Genomic DNA, 20,794 nt, shown 5'->3' with positions numbered 1-20,794 from the left:
ATGGTTCCTGCGCAACCTCCCGATGATGGCAAGAATTCAGAAAAACCAGGTATCTCCAGGAAAGATCAAATTGGTGATAATGTAATTTTTTAATCGTTTATACTCACGCTAGGAATTTCTAAATCGACTCGTGACCAAGCTAGTTTGAATAATTATTTATTTATAGATCAATAAACAGGTTTTTGCAGCCCAATAATTGGGTTCCAATCACATATCAATCTAATAATTTCTATGCAATTATTTCATTCACAACGTGGCATATTTTGTTCTTTCCTTTCAGTATTATGATATGGACTGGACAGGACATACACATTTTATTTGCTTGCGGCCAGAAAACGTCTCATTACCGTCTCGTACAAATTCGTTTTTTCGCATTTTCTAGCCGCAAGCAAAGAATAGTACATTACTGTCTCACTGGGATATTTGTTGTTGAAACGTGCAAGATGTAATCCTCATCTTCAACTCGATAAACAAACACGTCTCACCAACAGTTTCACCAATTTAATATCCCAGTGAAACAGTAATGTACCAATAAACAGTAGCAGTAAAATAAATGGTTTTCGGTTTAAAAAAGAAATCATATTGTTTTCGTGAAAGAGAAACCTTTCTTGAAACATTTATTCAACAAAATTGGTCTCATATTTCTAAAATGTAATTGTTTTCGTCATTTTTATTTATTAATGTTTTTTTTTTAATTTATACAATTCGACGGAGTATTAAAGGTATTCGGCGGAGTTGTTTAAGTTGCAAAACATAAAGCCTTAGAATGTTTTTACCCAACAGAACTCCGCATAGTGATACAATGCAATTATAGATTGTTGTTGTTGTTTATTTAAAGTTTGACTCCTTCACTTGATCCCAATTTACTGTCAGTAGTACCGTAACATAGCACTACTCCTAGCATTAATGATAAATTGAAAAGCGTCAAATTTTAAGGGCAACCACTTAAGATTGTTCGTATTGTATTCTTTAACTCATACAGTGATCTAGGTTAATGCTAGAAGCAGTGATGTGACCGCGGTTCACCGTGCGAGTACGTTTGATGTGTATACATTTGTAAGATTGTTGTTTGGGACTCACATACCTATATAATGTACACATAACAGGACACATCAGTAACTTGCTTGGAGAGAGAAAAAGGGTCTAAATTTCTATTTGAACGACCGCGCGTTCGAAGTAGTATTTTTGTCAAAGTGGCAGTTTTTTTTAAACATTTTAACATTTCTTGGTTGTCAAAATTTCTTAATTTAATTTCATGAGACCTGAAGATGACGGTTGTACTATGACCAAAAAATGGACTCAAATTGCGTGCAACTCATACGGAGAGACCTAACGACGACAGTACTCAATTCACTAATTCAAACAAATCGAGAAAGCCTCGAAAAGAATTCTCTTTATTTTCTTTCACAGAAAAGCGGAAATTGAAATGAAATTTGAACTCATGTAATACATGTGTACATCAACTACCTTGTGACATACCTAAAGTATTTTGTAAGATCTATTTATGAAGAGCAATATATTTAAATTTGAACATTTTTTTTGGAGTTGTGATAACACGAGCGTTCGATGACCAGCATTACAATATGCTAAATGAACATATTATATTTTCTTATGATGTCTTCCACACCGGAAAAGTTATGTTGAAAACTAAGTAAATTTTTAGTGAGAAAATAAAATCAAAATTATAAGCTGGAGAAAGGTCTTTTACACAATAAAACCATTTTATATTTCGGCTCGATTGTCATGCCACATTGTTGATTTTCACAGGTTCAAGTTGAAATTCTGGTATATATAATACATACGTGACTATCTCAATTTCAGAAATAAAATATTCATTTCACTTTAATGACAGATTTTACTGAACAACCGCACACAAATTGAATATAATTTTCCCCATTCAACCTTTCAATCCAGCATATATGTAATACACCATGGTTACACATGGTATGTGAAAATTTGTCGTTGTCGAAATAATTGTTTAATTTTATACAAGCACAGATCCGTGCGCCACTTTATTTCATAATTTCGACGGTGGCGATGAAAAATTAAACCAATAACAGCAGCAAGCAACCATAGTTATTTATATATCTGCGAAAATGCCTTTTAGCACTTGGATCAACTGTCCACAGCAAGTACTTTCACGCAAATTTTGCACCTTGTCATGAAAATCTTAAACGGTTGGGTCAGCAACCAGCAACAATGTCATCATGGTAAAAGGTAGAAAGGGAATAGGCCATTAACTTAATATCTCGAAAACCGTACTTGTCATGTTTTATAAGAACTACTTTTGCTGCCCACAGATGTAGAATAGAATGGATCTATTTAAAAATTGTAATTTGAATTCAAGAAGCACATAGTGTTCCATGACCGTAATAGTTTCCTGATAATTTTCTAAAAAAGCATTATTTACGTGCAAGCGGTTTTTCAAACATTTATCACATTCAAGCACTTTTCGATGAGTACAATGAGAGTAGTCACTAGAAAAGGTCTAAAGTTTTTTTCACATCTTATAAATAATAAGTTGGTACGCCTGTGGCGAGATAGAAGGAACATTGGAATGACAGTTGGCAAGGAATATTGAAAGGACAGTTGGCTTCTATGGGAGAGTTTGTGATAGAATTTGTATGTAACTCTCTCACATTCTCTCCCATAGAAGCCAACTGTCGATCCGATGTTCCTTCTAAAGCCAACTGTCATTCCAATGTTCCTTCTATCTCGCCACAGGCAGTTGGTACTTATCATTTCTTTGAATTTAAAAAGTGAACAAAAAAATTGGTCAACTTCGATATAAAGCGAAATGTCGGACATAACATGCATCATGACCTAGCTCAAAATTAGTCGTTATTTAACTTACAATTTCGTAAAGAATTAACAACAAACGAGTTTTTGAAAATTGTGTGGAAAATTTAATCACAAGCACACGTGTTAAACCTCTGAGATAAAATAGCGACCGAGCGATTCACTTATATACATCATTTTTATGACCTTGTAAACGTCAGGCACGATCCCAGCTGTCACAGACATCGCGAATGAATTGAACGAGCGATTTGGACCCAGTTTACGTCAATTGACTGAGGTTAATGACAACTTAACGAAAACTAAAGTGGGGTTACGTTAAAAAGTACCGTATAATGAAAATGATATATTGGAATTTCCAATTTTCCTCACACGTAAAACAAATAACTATTACCCTTCAAAAATTTTGACATGGACTTAAAATTTTGACATTATGGTAAGTAGGGGAGGAAATGAGATGTTTGTATCTTAGTTTCTGATTACAAAATTTTATATTTCTCATACGCCTGTATATAAAATAATTTCTTTCAAGCTATCGATTTTTTTAGGTTTGATTAATTTATTTTATATTCCATATGTAGTAGATACCATACGTAGCAAAAGATAAAGATAGATATTATATTATTAGAATAAAGTGAAGCGGAAAAGGTAAATGAATGAATAATTGGTTAGTCAACCTGCAATATTTTTTTATACCGATGTTGTATACCTGTGTGGATATAATAATGAAAATAATGTTTGTAACAGTGCCTTCTCCAAGCTTCGACTACAAAATATGATTAACAAAAATCAATAGTTTATTAGATATATAACAGTCAATGTTAAAATAATGCCACATTTTTAAATTTCTTCCCTTTATTTTAAGATTGAACCGTGAAATATTTTACCCAGACGTTTACCCCCATTTACTACCGTGTTAGGAACAAGGTTTTATCTCCTGTAATGTCATAATCACCATAAAAAACATAAATTTAAAAAATCAAACTGAAACATAAACACGCAATGACGCCGTCACTCATTCATATTCAACACAAATAAAACACACTTCTAGTATACTGTCAAGTATTTGTCAATTTTCAGTGAATAAATGAAAAATTATCGAAGTTCTCCGTGAATAAATGTGAAATTATCGAAGTTAGCCGTGCGCAAATGACCATTTATCGAAATTTTCAGTTATTAAACGTACGTTCTGTGAATGACGTGTTTAAAGCTAGCCCATTTTGATTCTAAAAGTGACAAATTGTGAATATTATGACATTAGAGGAGATAATAGTATGTTTCATACACCGTTTTGTATACTATTTTTCATCCTGGAGTACCAAAGTCACATTCCGAACAAAACATAACAATAAAACTGAACAACACATTATATCAGTGCAAAAGCAAGTATAAATGCCGAAAGCAATCCGTATAAATTCCTAAAGTAGTCCGCTCCGTATGCATGCATTCTCACAAATGTCGAAAAATAAGCAATCCGGATGAATGCCGAAAGACATCCGTATGAATGCCGAAAGCAGTCTGTATGAATGCCGAAAGCAATCCATTGTCACAAAACAATAAAAAAAAATATATTCGCGTGCATACAACGACTTTTCACATCTGGGAATTTGGTACTAAATTTGGTGAGTGAATGTGACGTTTTTGGTACTCCAGGATGAAATAGTATGTTACATACCAAGGATCAAAAAGGTGTGTTTTAGATCCGCTTCGCGTCGCTCCATCCCTGGACGTTTTCACCATCGTGTTCTAAAACGCACCTTTTTGATCCGTGGTATGTATACTATTTTTCTTCCTGGAGTACCAAAGTCACATTCCGAACAACAGAACATACAAAAATTTTATGTCGTTAACGGTGCCTCTCAAAACTGCAAATTTTACCAAACATGAGGGAAAAACTTTGAGCTACTGTCGGCCTCTAAGTAGTTGGTCTCCAGAAATAATTTTTTGGTCATTGGTAGAGGAAATGTTGCTCTACTGCTAAAACTATTTATTAGCTTCATCCCTCAAGTAGCCTCACGTCTCTATGACTGTTTGAAAATCACATTTTTTCAACTTTAGCGGGTCTCTGCCGGCTTCACTTGCACTTAGGGTACCAAATTTTTCTACAATTGTTATTAAAATTTCAGGCACTATCGATTGAAACCGTAACCAGTTATCCACCACTCTCTCTGTAGACAGGATGGGCAATGCACCAATGTCACCGACGGTACGGATGAAAATCAAAAATTTTTGTGGAACCTTGTTCAGGACTCCGAGCTGACTAATAATATCCAAAAACATCGAAAAGTTCAATTTTTCAGTACTTCTCAGAGAGAGGTATTTGCGGCCAAGAAAGTACTTTCTCGGACGCTCTCTCCGGCTGAAATTGGATTTTCATATATATTTTTCTGGCCGCGATCAAGTGTGCATGCTTTGTTGTTGAAATGGCTGTAGAGTGATTTCTATGTTAATAGCGTTGTGGTTTCGCCACATTTCAGTTTTCAAGCACAAAAATCGTCGTTTGTGATGAAAGCTGAATTTCTGTCCTACTTGGCTCCGCCTCGACACGCAAACTATGATCGAAAAGTTCAATTTTTCGTTACTTCTCAGAGTGAAAATGGATTTTCATATAAGGTAAATGATGGAGAGTGGACTTAGTGGAAAAGTGATCTTGAGTTGTCCCATTTAACTTTGTACGAAGAAAAAATGATCGGTCAACTCGCCATCCAATAAAGCGCGAGTTGTCCCATGACGTTTGTATATGGGACAATTCACGATTTATTAAAATTATATGAAATCGGAAAACTCACGGTTCACTAAAATCTCCGTCCAAAACAGATACGTAAATAACTAAAACAAGTTCAAGAAGAGGATAAAGTAATTTCAAATTTCAACTAAATATTCATTGGCAAACACATAAATTCCCTTAAAAGAAAAAGGTAACAAAGCCACACCTTTGTTTTAAATTAAGTTTATGTTGAGTTACAACGTTGTTCGCACATATAAATGTGATTTTGCGAAATCTTACTTACACTCGATTGCACCGAGGGGTGACGCACTTCCATTTAATCCATTTAATCCATTTAATCCATTTAATCCATTTAATCCATTTAATCCATTTAATCCAAAAAAAATTTTTAGTTTTACCGAAATAATTAGGCTACCGACCTGAAAAATTTGTAAAGTAATTGCGAAAAATAGATTTGCACGATCCCCAGCTCGTTTAAGTACTCGTGAGGTATAGGAAAATTTTTTTTGTGAAAAATGGTATTAAATTTATTTAATCCATTTAATCCATTTAATCCACTTTACACCAAAAACTCCTAAAAGTGGATTTTTTCGTTTTTTAACATTGTAGTATGAGTTGTAGTACGTGGTTCGATCAAAATCAACAATTTTTAAGACTTTTACAGTATTTGGTAAAATGAACTTTTTTCCTATTTAATCCATTTAATCCAATTTTTATTCCATTTAATCCATTTAATCCATTTAATCCATTTAATCCATTTAATCCATTTAATCCATTTAATCCATTTAATCTAGAAGTGAGTTACCCCTCGGATTGCACATTGTTTAGATTTTACAAAAATAAAAAAAAATCCATTCGGAAAACATTCTTGTAAGTAAAATATGATTAAAATTAGCAGCGGTTGCCCACTCTTCAATGATGTATTTCAAGTAACAACCAAACTTCAAATAAATTCGTCTTTTTAATTTGGTATAAGCTTCAGGCCTCCCAAGCAAAATAAAGCTACCTTATTAAAGAATTTAGGAGGTTTTTAAGCAAAAATAAGGAGAAAATAAGGAATTCTGAAGTTTTATATTGAGGAGAAAATTATTAGTTTTGTGGAGCCAAATTTTTCAAACAAACAATAAAAGTGTCGAAAGAGATGAAAAATGTTAACTTGAATGAAATACACGAAAATTGAAAAATTTCAAAATAGTACTGCACCACAGTACGATCGATTCAGGCACTACTTATTTCGTAATGAAGTAAAGTATAACCGATGGGCAAATCCATTTAATTTGGCAATTGTGTAGGAACGGATATTTCGAGAGTATTTCCGCACTGCCTACGTAGCTCACCGTTTCCCACATCATAATACCATGGTATTGCCCGACGCATGCTATAAGACTTTTTCAAAATCAAGTACACAGATATGTAAAATACACCCTGTCGGTAACGCACATATTTGGCACGAAATGAAGGTTTTGCCTGTTTTCTTAAAGGATTCTCGAAGTCAAGGTTTTCGAAAGTTTACTTGTTTTTCTCACGAATGTTGGCAGGGGTTTTACAAAGTGACAATAGCTACACGTCGAAATAAAATAGTACTTTGCGGAGGATATAGTTTAGATGAATTTGGATTATAATGATAGGCTCTGCGAGCAGACCTTCTACCATATGCATTGATTGCTCGTTTGGTAACTTTGGAAAAGACAATATCCGTAATACCGTAATTCCAATTTGTACTCAATAAACTGCAGGACGAGCTCAATTGGCCAATTATCACAACATTTTTCACATTTGGGTTTAAAATTTTGGCGCATAACGAATTTTTACGAGTAAAATAAAATTAGGAAAAATAAGGAAATGTTAAAAAATAAGGATGAATTAGGAGGAGTGGGAGGCCTGAAGCTAAATTAGAACAAAAATCCTTAAAGTATCCATCTAATATTTCGTATAAAAGAATTCCATTGTAAATATTGAAACAATGTGTTTTACGACGACTGGTCGGGAATAAATTCTTTTGTGTTGGAACATAGAGTTACGTTAGTTACGTTATAAGACCCGTACGATTTATAATATTATGATAAATACCGACAGTAATTAACCATTTTCCGCCTGGTTTATACATTAAGCGAAATAAAAATAAATAAAAATTGTATAGAAGTGTCATTGTTTAACTGTGAACGGAAAAATTGGCAGTATGCCATTTTCTGTCAAATTTTTGTTTTCGCTCGATGTATAAACCAGTCTTTACACTAAGACACCAGGTTGATTTACGTAAGATCGATTAGGCTAATATAAACGGTAAAAATATTAATCTTTGATATGCTATGCATGCCCATTTAGCTATGTCTTGTCATCTTTGAAAGTGTATTGCTACAAATGTAAGAGTAATCACACTAGACTTGTTACGAGTCAAAAAATATGTAGATATTATAGCCTTTGGTTAATTCACGTTTTTTGTATACAAAGAATTGGTTAACAGAAAAACTTCGGTATAACATTTCAATCCTTTAATCGCATCTCATTCGTTATATATAAATGATGGTATACCTAACATACACATGTAAATGTAAAATTGAGCCACTTGTTTTGAACGTTGTGATACACACATTTTCCATAAATAAATATCACTTTTCCTCAGGAATGTTGCTTTCCAAAGTTTTCATCAAAGTTTCTGGTGGATATAGAACACGAGCGTATAATTTTCAACTTTGTAAAATTGTGTTATATGCCTTATGTGCATAATCAATGTTGAATTAGAGGAGAGCGTAAGATTATAAAGAGCTTTCGAGTAATCGGTGTAAATGTAAAATGTGTCGTCAGAATGAAAACAGTACGCCTTGCCTTATATTGTCTATGCATAAATACGAGTTTTGGAGGCGGATAACTTTTATTGAATTTTAGTTTGGTTTGGCAAAGTTCTTGCAACTATTTTGTTAGGCAATAAGTTTTCTTAGGTTAAGTATATATTCAACAGTTTTAAACAATTGGAACCGGTAAAACAAATACAGAATTCATTGAATCATTTATTTAGGGCAAAAAATTCCCCACAAATTACATTTTCGAAGTTAGAGAACCCAATAAGAATTAGAAACTGTGTTTTGTCTATTGGCGATTTGCAACGAAGGGTCCGGAGCGTAGCGGTGTGCACCAAGCTTTGGAATGTTGAAATGTTTCAGTACTAACTCTTTAGGAAATGGGGCGTATATAATTTTAAACCGAGTGTCACAATACACACAAAACAGTTCAAAAAATATTTCTCTAAATGACTATAAATGACTCCAAAAAATCACTGTGCTGAAAAGATCAAGCAATCTACTCGTAATTGAATATTGTTCGTTTTCGCAATTCCGGTCCATAATCATCACCTTTCCATGCATTCATTTAATGTCGTTTTGCAGGTATTTATTTCACTGTATTCCCGGACACAGTGCAATATGAACTTTTTTTTCGTATGCTAAAGAACCTATTACCTTCAACGAAGGCTAAATTTTTATAAATAAAAATCTTGCATTGACCAGAAATCGAACCCACGACACCAAAAGGCTTTTGAACACAAAGCAGCGACTATAGCCATTCGGCTATAGAGTCACACAATTGTGCCGAACGTATTGTTGAAGCGTATATACTAAGAATTGACTACTCGATTTCATTCAACGCGTCTCTTTACATCACATTGCAATGTGTAGGTATTATAATGCTGCCTTCTTGATCGTTCAAATGAATTTCTGTATACATAAGAATTTTGGTACAAAATGTAGGACATGTTTTGCATTGGAAAGGTGATTATGGCCCGAAATTGCGAAAAACGTTGTATCTACCACGGTAGGTATGCCGGTATTTTTTCACACACGACGTCTTGTCGACCTCAGCTTCGCCTCGGGTCGACAATCGACATCTAGGGGGAAAAAATACCTTCATACCTACCTAGATAAATAACTATTAGTTAACACACTGTATGTATTTTGTTCGTTTGAGGGCATTGATACTTGATGCTTGACAATTTAATGGCAAACTGTGATCACCACAGTATTTTTAATTTTCAACTATACATTTTAAGCAAACAATCCTTCTACATTCTCTAAAATGTACCTTTTTTTAGAGATGTGCGGGTCTGCTTTTTTCGGAAACCCGCCAAACCCGAACCCGCCCGCAACCAGAAACCCGAAAAAAATTTATTATCTCAAATTGGCTTATAAATGAATTAGAAATTACACGGAAATAGTAGCGTCAACATATTTTTCGTTGCAACACAAAATAATCATGACATTGTGTGTGCGTGATGCAGAAAAACATTGAACTGACTAACGCGATATTACATCCCATATACTGGAAAATAGTTTCTTTTAAATTTTTCGATAGTCATTTACTTCTTTCGGGTCCAAGGCTGTAAACTTTGGGAAGGTCACGCAGACCGCCATTTTATTAGATACGCGGGAACTAGTGAATGCAATTGGCGTCTCTTTTTTAAAAACCGGTAAACGGTATTACAGAAATTTGTGAGAAAACTTACCGGTAAATTTCTATTTTCTTTTTGTTGCTTGGAGTGCGAAAAAGCGTTTATATAGAGAAAATATAGATTTTATTGCTTCTTGCTACACATTACACTTGAACGGCCTTTTGTGCTTGAAAATACCCTCTCAAAAAACTCAAATTATCCAACGTCTTGTCGTCCATTCGGCATCGAATTTTTGGTCGTAAATAAACACATGAAGAAAAGGCACGTTCAGATTCGATACTAGTCGGCTTAACTGCGATGAGGTATTCGTATACTTTGGTCAAGGGTCTACCACGACCGCCACCACCTTCCAATAATCTCATTTCCTGTCTAACCAATTTTAAAAGACAACTTTCTGATTGAATTGGTAAAGATTCAACTTTGGTCCGCATAGCTTTCGTAATCGCCATGTCCAGGTCTTGATGTAATGCTGATCTCCATCTTTGGTTATTTTTGGTGTGTTTATGCACATCGAAGTCGGATGTTTCAAGAGGTTGCTAAGAAAAAAATTACAAAAATTAAATTCAAATCAAATTTTGATGCAATTTATCGTCGCATTGTGCCTTTTCGGGCACTCCTGTTCCTGCCTCTTTAAAACGATCCTGTTGATCCGAATCCAACCGTAATCGTACAATTACAGACTCAACTGTTTTTTTAGATGGAATGTCAAAAATGTCTAAGACCTCGGAGGACATGTTACCATCTGCTTCACTGTCGCTGGTGTTTAAATTTGAAAAACTTCCTGTGTGCAAGTATTTCAAAACACCAGACAAATGCGTTCGTCGTTCCAAGACACGTTTTTCTAACGCATCGAAAAGCGCAATTGATAGACCAGTATTCTGTCGCTGAAGTTGGTTCATTGCAAATGATAGAATGGCGTCGGCAGTTAAAAGATTTGCATCACGTCTGCATAACGCTTCCACAGCTGCCTTTACTGGCTTCAGGGCATCTACTATTTCCGATAAAACGTCCAATTCTTCGTCGTCAATATTCAATCCTTCACCGACATCAACTAAAGCCTTTTTGATCGGTTTTTGGAGGATACAAAATCTGTCGCACATATCAACCAAACTGCTCCATCGTGTCTTGCAATCAAGCTTAAGAGCGCTCAACCCTTGGTAATTTTCTAGCCTACGTTTGTGCGCAAAAATATTGGTTTTTTGATGATTTCTCTGAACCAAAATCTTTTTTTGAAAAAGTAAAACATTAAAGCATGCAAAAATGTGGTACTTTTAAGGGAAAAATTGGTTTGTGGTAGATAGCTTAACCCATTTGGAGAAACCTTTGAAAAACACATAAATTTGCACATTTGCAAAGGTTTTCGTTTTTCACCGGAGAATTCTTGAATTTTTGACAATCTGTCGGACCTTGTTGACTGCTCCCTTCAAGTTTCCAGGAAGTTCATATTTTACACCTTCATCCTCGTCCAAAGCGAAATTACCATCGACTTCATCAGAATTCTCTGCGAATGAAAATAGGTCATTTTCATTAATGTCGTCTTCGTCATCATCAGAAATGAATTCTTCGTTGTCCTCATCGTTATCACTATCGTCTTCTTTTGATTGGTTGTCTTTAACGGTTAACGGCTTGGTCCTTTGGTAGAGAACGTCCAATACTGCCAATTGGACGCCATGAGCAAAACATAATTGTTGGTCACACGTACATATTCGACCAATTTTTTTCATTGTCTTACAGCCATCAGTCATTTGACTGATCGTCGACTGTCAATCGAAATTTCGAATGTCTTCAACCTCTCATCAATTTTATGAACAATTGTCTTGGCATCCATCGTACCTTTAATTCGAATTAGACCCAAGTTCCAAATTCTATCTTTCCCGTGGTGCAATATAATGTTCAGGTACCGGCAACGTTTTATTGATGACCATTCATCATGTGTGATGTTGAATCGGTACCCTTTCTCAAGCAGTTGAACGATTTCCTGCTTTTGCTGGTCACGAACCTTTGCAGCGAATTACATGACGATCTTACGAATGGTATTGGCTGATTTCGGAAAGTAATAGCCATCTGCTTCGAACGCACGACGTAGATCTACCGAAGTTGTGAATGCGCTTAATGTTAAGCCATCAAGTGATGTCATTCGGGAAAGAACCACTTCAAGGCTATCTTTGTCTTTATTTGTTGGGCGAAAAAACTGTGTGATTCTCCTTTTAGGGCCTGAGGCTTCAGTTTCTGTTGAGGTCGAAAGATCAAAATGAAGTGACTCATTCAAGGGGAAACAAATTTACACATTGAACGAAAACGAGACGGTACGACATGGAGTTTACTGTACACTGTGTACAGCTGAAAGAAAACCAACCTGCAGCATTGACTTTTCGTTTCAGAATATTCACTTCTAGTTCATGTTTCGTTTTTGCGTGTTGTATTAATCCAGATGTGCTTCCACCGAGAGCTTTTAGAACCGATTTACATATTTTGCAAACCGCTGTGCCTTTCCAGACGACTGCACATTTTCCACGTTCAACGTCAGTTTTTTTGTCTTTATCGTGCGCTTCCCTGGTATTTTTATCGACGTCAACGTTCCATCAAAAATTATTATCAGAATGCAATTTTTTATTGCAAAAATGACTCGCAATTTTTGTGTTATCTGAACTTTAAAATGTTCTTCTTACTTTATTCAATAATATTATTTGGCTGCGACTACATACGATCAGTAAATTCAGCAAATGTTGAGGGCGTTTTTCAAATAAATATATTTTACGAAAACCGGTAGACAAAATAATATTTACTGGTAATCGGTAATCGTCATTACCGGTTTCCTACCGGTTTTTCATTACTGGTTGCATTCACTAGCGGGAACACACCATGTCTGATGATTTTACATACAAAAAAAAATCATCACGGCGATGACAATCATCACAGTAGGTGAATTTTTGTATGAAATCCGCCATGTTATCATCAAGTGTGGTGTGTAACCCGCGTATCTGTATCTGCGTGACCTCCCCAAAGTCTTGTTTCGGGTCAGCCAGAAGATTTTACTTGAAACCCGACCAGATCCGACCCGACTGAATTACAGACCCGCCAGACCAGAACCAATTCGGGTCTGGTTTGAAAGTCGGATGCGAAAAATTAGGGCGGCCCGCATATCTCTACTTTTTATTTTATTATAGCTACTGAAGTCTAATTCTTCAAAATAAAGATCTTCGAATTTTCAACGTTTTCTATTTTTTATTGATATAAAATTTACATCTGAGAAAAAAATTGTTCTACTGTTGTGCTCAAAACGTTACTGTTTTTTTCTTCTGACAAAAAAGACAAATGCCTGTATTGTGATTCAGAGCCCGGTTGGCTTATTCGATCTGTAATCAATATTTTTTACCACGTTTGTAGGTATAAAGAACTTGTAATCGTAAAATATCTTGATCAACCAATTACTAGTAAATTAGGCCAACGGTCTTAGAGATATTGATTGCTCCTCATTATGTTAGCTACTCAAAAAAAAAAGCTTCCAATAGCAGGTCGAATAAAGTTTGCTTAAAAAATTAATATAAAGTGTACTTCAGACTGAAACCGATAAATTTTAAATACTCCAACATAACCGGTAAGAAGTGTATATGGCTGTAAGAGTTAATTCATTCTACGTGTTGCTATACTTAATAGCATACCACACTTTCGGTTCATTAATTAATTTATTTGGAAAACCGCACATAAATACGATAAATTTAATGCTATTATGCCACTGAAGTGAATTAACCCCCATACTCGTACCCAGTGGCTCATTATATCAACAATCTATCGAATTCATTTTATATTATACACAGCACAACATTTTTATAGGATATTTTATGCTCATATGTGCCCGTAAGATATATTATGCTGTACTTTAAGTTAAGTAATTTCACTTGAATGCACTTTACAACATTATTATTCCCTCAAGTATCACCTACAAACATGAAAGCATGTTGAATATCAATGGATTTTCCTTGTTTCATAGATCAGAGATGGTTAAAGAAAAAATAGACAGTGAAATCAAAATGTTCTGATAAACATGAAGTATGACAAATTATCTCCAGAGTGTGCTACCAGTGTGAACTTGTTATTGCACTGTTCATATGCCGCTTACTTTCTAGGTAAAAAAATATCAACAATCAATATTTTGTGTCTACTATTTATCTTGAAACTGAATATTATTTTATCTATAAACAACGGCATCACCTAACTAGCGACTTCGACAAAGGAAAGTGGTCGACACTGTAATGAATTTTGTATCATAGAAATTTGTTTGTTTAACGTACATAATCTACTTTAATCATTTTGTGATGACTTTGTAGGTAATACTATAAAACGTTATAGAGTTATAGTGTTCTGAGTCTTCGTTTATCAAATCTGAGCCTAACTACATTTACGTAAGAAATGTAACAGAAATGTAAAAGAAATAAAATAAATTCGCAGGCGAGAATTTTACCTATTCAGATTTGATATTACTAGAAAACAACAGTAGTCGAATATTTTTAGGGTGGGCCCGGCCTACCTTAGCCTATTAGTAGATACGGTCCTGACAACATTACAATATATACCTAACAAGCAAAATCCAATTGAACCAATGATATGGCCAATGAACGCTTCATGTAATTTTCAAACAGTGCGCACCTGTGACATTTTCGTTAATGGCTTTTTTTGATTATTTAGTGATTAATATGCCATTGATACGACCTAAATTCGCTAAATGATATTGGTACACACATTTTTTCACTGCAAATATGGGTAAATACAGTGGCTAACTCTTAAAACCCAGCCACTACTGAGAATTTTAAATACATCCAATCCACATTACATTACATATTTTTGGCAGTTGTCAAAAGTAACATAGCTGCACTTATTAGCGGCTCTTTTTCAAATACCGAGTTAAATTCTACTTTACACACATTTAATTGTTGCTTTTTACTTTTTCATTTCTTTTATTGTTTTTATTAATTTTTAAAAACACAAAAAGTAAAATTTCTGCGAGATTAATCATTACCAACAATATAAATTTTAGTTTGAAGCAAGCTTAAATGAAATTAAAATATCAATTTAAGCAAAATAAAATCTCTTTCTACTTGTGCTGTTGGCAGCTAAATAAATTGTTTGCCACCCACTAAGCCATCTTCAGATTTTGTAACGAGTAGTGAAATTATAAAATTTGTACAATATCTGGACTAATGAGGGTGTCAACATTTTTATCAGTTAAAGTCGGTCATGCTGAGTGAAACGTTTATAAAACAAAACAAAAAACATCTCGTGTTATTTGTACAAGAGAATCTAATAGTGCAGTTGATAAAAATCGGGTAGAGACGTACCAGTGATTGGATATTGTTTGCGATGTAAAAAAATTAGGTTTTGGAAGGGTAGCCGAAAAATCCCCTCCATTCTTTCAGCCATTCGAAGTTCAAATGCAGAGGCGACGTGAAGCGACGAATGATGGATGTGATTGGTACTGCAGTAGTGTTGAATGTCAAGATTTGATGAAAGCAATTAGTGATGAGTGCAAGGCAAAGCGTCCGGTTAGAGAACGATTGCGAAGAAAGTGCAAAGTAAAGTTTCCAGATAGGTTTCCGGCTCGGTTTCCGGAGTCTAATTGTGTTTTGACAAATGATAAGTGTTTGTTTGTAGGGTTATTTGTGAGAGTTGCTGTTTCATATCGAAGAAGAGCCATGGGCTTAGTATTCATATGAGGAAGCATAGAAGTGGTTTTAGTAACACTACTAAAACATGATGCTTCTGGGAGTACGAATGATAGTGATGGGTGCAGGAATGCATTTTCAGTTGTAGAGTGTGACTCAGACGTTTTGAACGATTTATCAGTCGATATTTATTGATTATCAGTCGATACTTACTGATTATCAGTCGATATTTATCGATTATTGATAACACATTCGATTGATATTGTATCGATTATTTGGAAATTTTATCATCGATTGATGATATTTTTCAGTGAACATGCCTAAGCAAAAACACCCGGATGATGATGGTGGGGCTTTTGAGTAGACCAAATTTGAGAGCAGTTTGCCTCCTAGACACTCGAAAGATCTTGTATCTTATACTTGTGGTGATTTAGCAAATCGTTTTTTAAAAGCTATTGCTGCGTTTATGGATGTTGTTAAGGGTGGTAAAGTGCAGAGTGAAGTTGCGAAGGTCCTTTTTGGTGCTTCTTTGACTGCTCTTTTGAAGGGAGAAAGTGATGTGAGGCCAATAGCAGTTGGGGTTGTTTGGAGGCGCTTAGCAGGGAAAATTGCGTGTAGCAATGTTAGGGAAAAGTTAGTTGAAAAGTTGAAGAATTTTCAGTGGGGTTTTGGTAATAAGGGTGAAGCTGAAGCTTTGGTTCATGCTGTGAGTAAGTTTTGTATGACTGATCATGCTGAACCAATGGTGCTTGTTAAGTTTGACTTTAGGAATGCGTTTAATATGCTTAAGACAATATTTATTCAAAGCGAAAAAAAGACTGTTTAATAAGCTGTTTAGGAAATTCGTGCTAGGTGAAGTGAAGGACATTTGTCCAGAGTTGTTGCATTTGTTACAGCAGGCGTAGTCTGGAATAATATAAAAAATCACAAAAAAATGTTGACGAATTAGTGAACCAACAATGTATTGAGTCTAAACACGTAGAATTGAAATCGAAATAACATTTTTTCAGACATCGATTCTTCTACGGCAGTCATCGCACCATGACTTCCGCTGTGTTTTTTTGGTTTTAGAATATATTTTTGATGTTTTACTTCAATTTGTTTTTCCCTTATACCGACGTCTGCTTTGGGGGATGAACCCCGAAAATCAGTAAGCGGACATGGTGTGACATAGGATGGACCCACCTCAAAAAAATCGGAAAAAAGCGTCCTTTTTGGACGACGCCTAAGTGTGAAGTATTTTTTGTAAATGCTTCTGCTGAGGATGAGGCTGGCATGTATGCTGATATTTCAGCTTTGTTGCCAGGGATCAAGCAGGTTGATGAGTCTTCACTTGAGATTTTAGGCTTGCCGATCTTCGAATTAAGTTTAGAAAGGATGTTTTCGTCAAAGATAGAATCAATTACGTTGATGTGTATTTTTAGGAAATCTTTGAGTAGTTGTAGATTTAATTACTTGTTGCGTTCTTGTAAGGCTTTTTTATTGTCGGATAAGCTGAAAGCTGTAGACGAAATTTTCCGTTCTACACTTGAAGGGTATAAGAAAATAGAAGATTTGGCAGTACCGGCTTATTCTTCATCAGATTTGTCAAATGAATTATTTCGGAATTTCAATTTACAAATAATTGATGACAACATTTTACATTTGATTGAGGCAATTTCTCAACATTATATTCCAGACAATGATATCCTTAGAAAAGAACAAAAGAATTGGGATCTCCCGAGGATCGAGGGTAGATTTTCGGAAAGGTTTGATTCTAGTGAGGCGACTGCTCGTGCAGGCTTACTATTAGATAACAATTCTGCAAGAATTGCTGTTGGTCTTCGTTTGGGTAGTCAATTGTGCGAAGAACATAAATGTATTTGTGGAAATACGGTTATGAAGGATGGCTTACACGGTTTAACTTGCAATAAAAGCGGAGGATGGATTTCTGGACATTATGAAGTTAATAACGTCTTTTCTCATGCATTTTCCTCTGCAGGTTGTCCGAATCTAATACAACCTCCGGGCATTTGTAGAGACGACGGTATGACTCTAATTCCATGGAGTCACGGTAAACCGATTTTGTGGGATGTAACCATTAGAGACACACTAGCTCCTTCTTACATAAGTCAATCATCCAAAAAATCTGGATCATTTGCAGATAATGCTGAAAGATTCAAGCATAATCATTACATACGTTTAAAAGAAAATTACTTATTCACACCTATTGCTTTTGAATCACTAGGTTGCATGAGTCCTGAAACAAGTACATTTATAGAGAAATTGGGTTCATTAATGCGAAAAACTTCTGGCGAACCACGATCAATGGTACCTGTTACAAATGGTTTCTATTGCAATTCAACGGAGAAACGCTCTTTCCATTTTGGGGACTTTAGGACGTAGTAGAATTGATGATTTTTATTAATTGTAACTTTGTTTTTTGAAAAGATCGTTTTTTACTAGCTACAGCCTTTTTTTCGTTTAAAAAAATAAAGAAATCGACGAATGAGCGTACAGTAGGTACTCATATGAAAGGTAAAAGATCACAGTTTTTTTTCTACTATAAAATTTCCAGAATTTTCCGATTTCCCCGCAGTTTTTCCAAATTTTCTTAAAAATGACGTTTTAAATTTGAGGTTAAAGTTAAATATTTTTTTTATTTGTTCACAACATGTTTTTTTCTTCACTTTTATCGTTTAGCATTCAATTACCAATCTTTTTACAAACAAAAAGTATTTGGATGTTCCGCAATTGTATAAGTTTCATTCAATATCATCGTCTCAATTTAAAAAATCAATCAGACGTTATTCTTATATGTATGTTTGAATCTTTACAGCCGTTATAAGAATGCAATAAACCAATGTGATCGCGTTTGATTTTAATTAAATGAGAACGGTAGAATATTGTAATAAAATGTATCATTGAACAATCACTGAAAGTTGTTTTGCTACGCTTATGAAATTGAAAGCACAAAGTTTAATAGTTTTGGTCAATAATGGGCTCATTACTTGCCCCACGGAATTGTAGTACTAATATATTTATATATAATGAAAAAGGTGAGTTTACGTTGCATTTTGGGAGTTTCTTTTTTCGAACAGTACGTCGATTCCTATCCTCAAGGTCCTGAAGGAAAAATTTGCGACTTTTCCATATTCTCAAATTTGAACGGTTTAGTGGATATTTCCGTATAGATACATGAATTGTTTTTGTAATGTTCGATGACGGAACCACTAGAAGATTTTGATGTCGCCGCCTTCGTATGACCAATAGAAATATATCGTAAATTTTTCTTTCTGCTCCCAAATTGATTTAGGCGTACAGATTATTTTGAATTGAATTCAATAAAACAAATTCCAAGATTTAAATAATCCTATTATACTATTCAGTCTCTGAGTCGGAAAAGTTTTCTTCTTGCCAGTTTCGTCGGCTAATCAAGGTCAATGCTAGTCATTGAATTTCTCCTTCATGGAAAACACAATATTTTTCTGCAGAAGGTATTTTCTTGTTAAAAAAAGAAATCAAATATTTTTTTTTCTTCAGAATTCGTTTTGTCATAATACACATACGATCATTTTTATAGAATATTCAATAGGGTTGGTTACGTGCAATAATGTAATGTTAATGCCATACCTTCCGAAAAGTGAGTTACACACACAAAAAAAGCTTAAATCTTTTGCATAACCGGAAAATATCTTCACCTTTCCTTTTACATGTTAAATTTTGCGTGTAAATAAAATTGTGCTGAATTTCTATTGAATATTTCCATTTAAGAAAAAACGTTACGTTATTCCCTATCAACATCCATCTCTTTAATCGTTATTGTGTTCATAACAACAATACCAATATCATCTTTATTATCAAAGAATTTGTTGTTCAAGTTTTGAAGTTGAACGTCCAATAACGTCATACACCTTTTCTCTCATTATGTACATTGAATGATCAAAGTTGCTTTATACAAGCATGACAATGACGTCGTCAGGTAATATGCCATTATACACCGACAGAAATACGAACATGTTTGTTAAAGCCATTCAGGTACCAAGCAACACATTTTTGATAACGATCTGTCGCTTGGGTGAATGCAACGCACTTCTAGCAAAAGTGATCATAGTCGACAATAGTGTTTTACTGTCCCGGTTTGGTACCCAACAAGTACCACTGATGCTTAACGGTGTTGATGTATGCAACAGACATTGTCATAAGATTTTGATTGTAATATTTGTGTCCCTTACTTTGGCTTCATGTCAAGAAAGTGTTATTGCTATAAATACGGTGATGACATAGTCAAATAAATAAAATCGGACTTAAAAGTGTTGGTAGTTACAGTTAGGCAGTAAATTTAATCTTCATGTTTTTAGAGTTCCGCCCAAGTATTTTGTTTGAAAATTTTATTCATAAATATTTGACAAAAGTAATGTGTATTTCGTCAACGATTTTTTGTCCGTGTAACATTTCAACAAAACGAAAAAACAAACATTTTTCACGATTTATAACCGTCGTAGATGTAGATACTAAATCTATTTTAAAGTGTTTTATTTCATTGAACAATTTGACTCAAAATTAAAACATAAAATTGAAATACTTGTGCGTTTCATTGGGAAATGTGGAGCAATTAAAACAGATCAGTGAAATTGGAAATCGATATAAATTTTATGTTCAATATAAAACAGTTGTTGTCAGTCGGATTTATTAGATTTTAAGGATGAATGTAATGACTTCAATTTACTCACCAATTTATTTTATAAACGAATCTATTAAACAGAATTTTTGCTCCAATTGACTGAATGAATGATTCACACAAAAGAAATATCGACTTCCGATACATATATATAAGGTCTGAATGTCAACGGACTATTAGAATATCTATAAGTAAGTGTTACATAGAAAACGAATGAAGGAAAAATTTGAACACGGGTCCTCTCGATTATGAGTCGAGAGCTCTAGCGTCAAAGCCACGGGTTCAGATAAAATGATATTTACTTCGAACGCCTTTATGTTATCTAGAGTGCTAGATTGAATGTGTAGTGTAGTGTATGTGTGGTGTGTGAACAATGAACATAGATATTACATTAGGCTTCGTGTATGAAACATTGCGAGGGTGTTGTCACCCGAGAAAATGTTTTCTATTTTTATTCCCGAGGTTAAAACAACGTTTTTCACAACAGAAAATGACTAATTCATCGCTTG

General features: G+C 34.5%; 1 protein-coding gene and 1 long non-coding RNA gene across 3 annotated transcripts in view; one reads left to right on the top strand and one right to left on the bottom strand.

The window, feature by feature from the left end:
* Nucleotides 1–20,794, bottom strand: part of LOC119083153 (short neuropeptide F) — a 34,821-nt gene that overhangs the window by 3,149 nt on the left and 10,878 nt on the right. The gene's annotated exons all lie outside the window — the stretch shown is intronic.
* Nucleotides 552–14,868, top strand: LOC119083160. The gene is made up of 3 exons (XR_005088810.1): nucleotides 552–563; nucleotides 10,011–10,021; nucleotides 14,737–14,868. It is a non-coding gene; the product is annotated as an uncharacterized LOC119083160 (long non-coding RNA).

The sequence above is a fragment of the Bradysia coprophila genome, unplaced genomic scaffold (genome assembly GCF_014529535.1).
Source record: "Bradysia coprophila strain Holo2 unplaced genomic scaffold, BU_Bcop_v1 contig_561, whole genome shotgun sequence".
In the NCBI taxonomy this organism is placed as follows: Eukaryota; Metazoa; Arthropoda; class Insecta; order Diptera; family Sciaridae; genus Bradysia; species Bradysia coprophila.
This window is presented reverse-complemented; position numbering and strand designations above follow the sequence as displayed.